The sequence below is a fragment of the Thalia democratica genome, chromosome 7 (assembly GCF_965202585.1).
Source record: "Thalia democratica chromosome 7, ktThaDemo2.hap1.1, whole genome shotgun sequence".
NCBI lineage: Eukaryota > Metazoa > Chordata > Thaliacea > Salpida > Salpidae > Thalia > Thalia democratica.
In genome coordinates, this window is record NC_139171.1 from 25,320,924 (window position 1) to 25,326,874 (window position 5,951).

A 5,951-nucleotide genomic window follows, 5' to 3' on the forward strand; every position below is an offset into this window, starting at 1 on the left:
GTTTTGAAACTGATTAATTGAGTGGTTTTATAAAATTTAATCTCTTTTGGTTAACGTTTAAATTTTAAATTTAAAATTTTCTAATCTAAAACTTTTAATTTACATGCGATAAATTTTCTTGAATTAATTTCCGACAATTTAAGTTAAAAGCTATAACTGCATGTTTTTAATTAATTAGTTGTAAACGTTTTATGTTTTTTTATAAATATAAAGTTGCATAGAAATTGTAATTAAGTAAGATAAATTATTATTTACTGTTCAATATTATATTGTTAATTGATATTTTTTAATTCATAGAAATGGAAATGTTATTATTTACCACTATTTTTTTTTAAATATAAACTTCATATAAAAAAAGTTTATTTGTTAAAACTTAAGAAATTTTAAGCAATTTAATTAAAAATGAAACAATATTAAAATTAAAAAAAATTTTATATTGGTTATAACGAATTTAAACGGTAAAGACAACTATTTTTATAACACATTGTTTAGTAGACAAATTAACTTTAAAAGCGTGAAAATTTTGTCTAACAAATAAAACCGAAAATTAATAAATATTTAATCTAAAGTTAATATTGAAAAATCTTTAAATGGCAATACAGTAAAGGTAACTATCTAAAGTAAGTTAGTGACCTTTTCTTAACAAAGATTTCTAATAGTTACAAGTTTTAGTTTGTGAACACTACAACTGTAATACTTACTGAGGTAATAAATTTTAGTTCACTTTACTAACAAAATCAAAGTATGTCAGTTACAGTTACAAAAAACCAGAAAAACAACACGGTCGCTTGCTTTGAAGGGCATTCTTTTTTTAAAGCCAAGGCATCTAAAAGAGACCCCACCTTAATATTTTATACATGTGAAATGTATTATAACAAGGACATCAAACGTCTAGCCAGGGTAATTTTAAAACTTTAACTAGTTCATTATTCTAGTCTGCAAATCTTAAATTTATTTGTTTATTATAATAGGACTTTTTCAAAAAAGTTTTATAAAATGTTTTTTATTATTACTTGTTGTCTTATGTTGAAACAACTCATATATATTCTATTATTCAGAAGATTATCTAATAATATTTTTGTAAACTACTATAAAATAATTGTTTTAAGTTATTTATATTTATGTATATGTAAAATAAACAAAATTATTGTAAAAAAATGCAGTTTTTTTGCTGTTTCTTCATTAGAGTTACATCTTTAACGGTTATGCACGGCACTTTTGTCTAAAGACTTATAAAAAAGCTACATACACATATAATATATAGGCACAGAACTTTAGCTTTTTGTAAAGACTAAATAAACTGTGTTGCAAATTTAAAATTAGGATAGTTTTTTTTATTTCTTTATATAATCATTTGTTTAAAACATATTTTAACCAGGGTTGCCACAAGTTCAGGATATGTCAGGAAAAACTCAGGGAATTTTCAAGTTGAAAAAAATCTCAGAGAATCTCATGGAAACTCAGGGAATTTTGATTTATTTTTTAAACTCAGGGAAGTTTTGATTTTTTCTAAAAAGCTCAGGGAAGTTTTAAGATTAAAAAAAACTCAGTAAATTTTTTGCTTGATTTTTTAATGAGATTTAATTATACTTATATTTATATAAGTACTGATATTAAAGATAATTGTTATAGTTCATCATCTTATAAGTGACTACTAATAAATTTTCAGTTACACATCAGAGGAAATCAGGTCATAAAAGAGGTAGGGTCTCACTCTCATCTACCAAATCCATCAAAAATAAAGGTATATCTATTTGTAAATAACAGCTTAAAAAAATCTATTCAAAAAAATTTTATTAACTGGGGCTGCTGAAATAAACAACTTTATTTAACAGGTACGTAAAGCTGTTGAAGAGTTAAAAAAATTGAGCAAAACTGGCATTGTTAGCACAGAAAACTCTGTCAGTAGATCCTTGGAGGTAGCTGGTGAAAATTGTGAAATGCAATTACCAAACAGAGATTCGTTAAAACAAAGAAGTAGGAGAGCGAGACAAAAAGCTGGAAATAGTGTTCCCGAACCAACTAACTTGCGGGACTTAATATTGCCAGAATATCTAACTACATTAGACGACGGTACTAACTTCCTTCTCCATGATTCTTTTAATAAAGTAGCTGGATCAAGGATAATCATTTTTTCAACTCAGAAAAACCTTGAGTTGCTTGCTAGGTGCAAAAAAATCATGTCAGATGGTACATTTAGTACAGCACCAACAAGGCATTTCAATCAGCTATATACCATTCATGGAGAATCAGTTTGCTGACCCCTAAATTAAATGGATTAATTTGTAGTATAAATGGTAGTTTTCACTTGTAATACTCAGTTTTTATAAAAATTATATCGTGTGACGTATTTGTTTAAAAATTACTTAAAAGTTCTAAATTATTAAATTTTATACCTAGAAACAGTAAATTAAAATTAATTGTCGTGTAATTGTGATTGAGATAATACAAGATTATTTTTTCTGGCACATCCTTTAGTTTTCTAAAAGTTTTAACATAGTCATAATTGTATAGTAAAACTTTAATTTATTTATCCTGACGTTATTTAACTTTTATTAGCTCTTATAGTTATACTTATATCAAAAACAACAGTTCCTTTAAAAGCTGCTTGCCGGCTGTAGCTATTCAAAATTATATTCAGTAATCAAAAAAACAAAAATATTTTTGTCAAAAATTCCTTATAATAAGCAAAAATACCAAATAACAACTCAAAAAACCTCACAAAATAAGTTCAATCTGTAGTACAGTTTTTATATTCTTAGGTCAATTTATAAGGGACAAAAATACAAGATTTTAAAAGTGTTTTTTAAATAAAACTTGTTTAAGATTGGTACTTTAGAGTGGTGAGATTTGTTTAAATGATACTTGATTTAAAAAGAAATAAATAAACAAGGTGCTTGTTTCAATTCGGTTGGATTTTGACTTTGGTTGATTTTGTGTCGGTAGGATTTTGACTCGGGTTGATTTTAACTCGGATGAATTTTGATCGGGTGGATTTTGACTCGGGTGGATTTTGATCGGGTGGATTTTGACTCGGATTGATTTTGATCGGGTGGATTTTAAACCGGGTGGATTTTGACCGGATGGATTTTGATCGGGTGGATTTTGATCGGGTGGATTTTGAAACGGGTGGATTTAGAGTCGGGTTGAATTTGATCGGATGGACTATGAACCGGGTGGATTTTAATCGGGTGGATTTTAACTCCGGTGGATTTTGATCGGGTGGATTTTGATCGGATGGATTTTGAACCGGGTTGATTTTGATCGGGTGGATTTTGACTCGGGTTGATTTTGATCGGGTGGATTTTGACTCGGGTGGATTTTGATCGGGTGGATTTTGACCCGGGTGGATTTTGATCGGGTGGATTTTGAACCGGGTGGATTTTGATCGGGTGGATTTTGAACGCGGGTGGATTTTGATCGGGTGGATTTTGAACGCGGGTGGATTTTTGATAGTATACCATTTTCTTCGACCAAGAAATTCGCAATCAGGAGATATGAGTAAAAACGTAAATGCATCTTAAGAAAATTGTAAGTACTTTGAACTGTCAATTTGATTCTATAAACTTCATTAAAATAGTTTGAAAGCTTCAATTGGTACAAAATTTTTACTCCCGCCGTTTACCCTTGTTTGGTCGCTCATAGCTAAGAAATATCTCAAAATTTTTCAAAAGGTTTCAGCTTTCAAACATTATATTTTCATTGACCGAGAAATTCGCATTCAGGAGATATGAGTAAAAACGTAAAATTATCCTAAAAAAATTGTAAGTTTTAATATATTTTTACTGCAACTCTTCAGAAACACACTGCAGAATTTTAGAATAGTACAATAGCTTTTAAAGTTAAAATAATAACTTTTAAAAACTGCTTAAGTAATAGATCGCTCTAAAAAACCAATCAACAAAATCAATTAATGTAAAATAGTAATTAGCGCAAAATATAAACATTTTAAACTACAAAACAAAATGTTAAAAAAAACGAAGACACTTTTTAGTAAATAAAGTAATTATTGAACTTTAAAGCAAATTAACCAAAAACAAGTTTAAACAAATAAGAAAAATTTAAATTCAAACTCTTATTGCTTACAAAGCTCTGGTTTATTAAAAAATTTTGAAATTGCTTCTAATCTGACCAAATAAATAGAGTTTTTAAAGTTGTAAATAACCTTAAATTTTGATAAATCATAGTTTTTTGTACAATTAACGTAAAGTAAGCAAAAACTAGTAACAATACAAAAGCTGTTTTAAAAGCTAAAAAAAGATCTTAGATAGCAGAATACCTGATTAACAACGTTAATTGTGCAAAGAACTATGATTTATCAAGATTTAAGATTATTTAAAACTGTACTATTACATTGATTTGGTCGGATTAGAAGCATTATAAATATTTTTAAATAAATCAGAATTGTGTAGGCAGAAAAAGGTTAGCTATAAGATTTCCTTATTTGTTTAAAAGTGTTTTTGTTTGTGTTAAAAATTTTGTTTTGTTTTTTCATTTATAATAGTAATTTTTTGCGCTAATTACTATTTTACATTAATTGATATTGTTAATTAGTTTTTTAGAGCAAACTGATTACTTAAACAGCTATATAGAGTTTTATTGTTTCCACTTTCAAAGCTATTGTTTTCTTCTAAAATTCTGCAGTAGTTTCTAAAAAGTCGCATTAAAAATATATTATAATTTTTATGGTAAAACGTTATATGTTGTTTATATAGGTAAAAAGTATAGTAAACTTTTGTTTGAAGTGTTAAAAAATTGTAAGTACTTTAACTGTTAATTTGATTTTGTAAACTTCATTAAAATAGTTTGTAAGTTTCAATTGGTACAAAATTTTTACTCCCGTTTACCCGTGTTTCGTCGCTTATAGCTAAGAAATATCTCAAAAAGATTCTAAGGTTTCAGCTTTCTAAAAGTATATTTTTATTGACTGAGAAATTCGCATTCAGGAGATAAGAGTAAAAACGTAAATGCATCTCAATAAAATTGTAAGTACTTTGAACTGTTAATTTGATTTTGTAAACTTCGTTACCATAGTTTATAAGTTTCATTTGGTACAAAATTTGTACTCCCGCCGTTTACCCGTGTTTGGTCGCTTATAGCTAAGAAATATTTCAAAATGATTCTTAAGGTTTCAGCTTTCTAACCGTATATTTTCATTGACCGAGAAATTCGCATTCAGGAGATATGAGTAAAAATGTAAATGCATCTCAAGAAAATTGTAAGAACTTTAAACTGTTAATTTGATTTTGTAAACTTCGTTAACATAGTTTGTAAGTTTCATTTAGTACAAAATTTATACTCCCGCCGTTTACCCGTGTTTGCTCGCTTATAGCTAAAAAATATCTCAAAATGATTCTTAAGGTTTCAGCTTTCAAATCGTATATTTTTATTGACCAAGAAATTCGCATTCAGGAGATATAAGTAAAAACGTAAATGCATCTAAAGAAAATTGTAAGTACTTTGAACTGTTAATTTGATTTTAAAAACTTTATAAAATAGTTTATAAGCTACAATTAGTAAGAAATTTTTACTTTCGCCGTTTACCCGTGTCTGGACGCTCATAGCTAGGAAATATCTTAAAAAGATTCTTAAGGTTTCAGCTTTCTAACAGTATATTTTCATTGACCGAGAAATTCGCATTCTGGACAAATGAGTAAAAACGTAATTGCATCTAAATTAAATTTTAAGTAATTTGAACTGTTAAATTGATTTTATAAACTTCATTAAAATAGTTTATAAGTTTCAATCGGTACGAATTTTTTACTCCCGCCGTTTACCCGTGTTTGGTCGCTCATAGCTACGAAATATCTCAAAAAGATTCTGAAGGTTTCAGCTTTCTAACAGTATATTTTTATTGACCGAGAATTTTGCATTTGGGAGAAATGAGTAGAAACGTAAATGCATCTCAAGAAAGTTGTAAATACTTTAAACTGTTTATTAGATTTTACAAA